Source organism: Pteropus alecto, unplaced genomic scaffold (genome assembly GCF_000325575.1).
Source record: "Pteropus alecto unplaced genomic scaffold, ASM32557v1 scaffold131, whole genome shotgun sequence".
NCBI lineage: Eukaryota > Metazoa > Chordata > Mammalia > Chiroptera > Pteropodidae > Pteropus > Pteropus alecto.
The window spans coordinates 19555692-19556447 of NW_006434709.1; the positions used below are offsets into that span (position 1 = coordinate 19555692).

Below are 756 nucleotides of genomic sequence, written 5' to 3' on the forward strand. Positions count from 1 at the left end.
GTGAGGCTGGGGGCGGGGGCGGGGAGGAAAGCGCTTGGGAGGAGCCGAGGGCTCCTCGCGAAAGTGCCCGCAGCGCCTGGAAGCGTCCAAAGGCCCCAATGCCGGGAGAAGACGAGGAGGCCTCACGGGGAACCACGACGACTCCTGTGATGACGCAATAGTCATGCAAAATTATACATATATATTTAAACTTCATCCGGAAGGCAAGATCCATCTCATCGGCCTCTAAGTGCACAGCAGAACTAGAAACCAGGAAGAAAAGACGAGAGGGCTCAAAAAAATATTTTTTTGAAGGCGCGAGGGGTGATGGAGGGGGTGGGCGGAGGGAGGTGGTCCTTGAGCTGAAAAGTAGGTACTCCAGGTTTATTGCTTGAGCCCCCTTCCCATCACCCATGTCGTCCACAGCAGAAGTTTGAATCATTTACTATGAAACCGGTGACTAAGGGTGTTACAGCATCCTGAATCACTGAAGCCCCCACAATCTACCAGAAAAGGGAGACATAAACTGCCGACTCTGGATGAGACCAATGTACCTACGTTCCCCATGGAGTCTAGATTCCATGAGGCTCCCTTGCAGTCCCGAGTGTCCCTAGGAGGTTTAGTTTGTGATCCTTGTGGAGTGATACATTCTTGTGCTCTGAGATTTGGCCTTAATCCAGTCTGTAACCCCTGTCCCCCTGCCTAAGCAAAGCTTGGAAACACTTGGGCTGTCCAGGTCCCGTTCACAGCCAACAGTGCCCCTTTGAGCATTAGGCA

General features: G+C 52.6%; 1 long non-coding RNA gene across 1 annotated transcript in view; it reads left to right on the top strand.

Moving 5' to 3' along the window:
* The first annotated feature begins 15 nt into the window (after nt 1–15).
* LOC112477923 overlaps nt 16–756 on the top strand; it is a 9357-nt gene continuing 8616 nt past the window's right edge. Inside the window, exon 1 of the long non-coding RNA XR_003045682.1 lies at nt 16–529. This is a non-coding gene — a long non-coding RNA (uncharacterized LOC112477923). The remainder of the gene's footprint in view (nt 530–756) is intronic.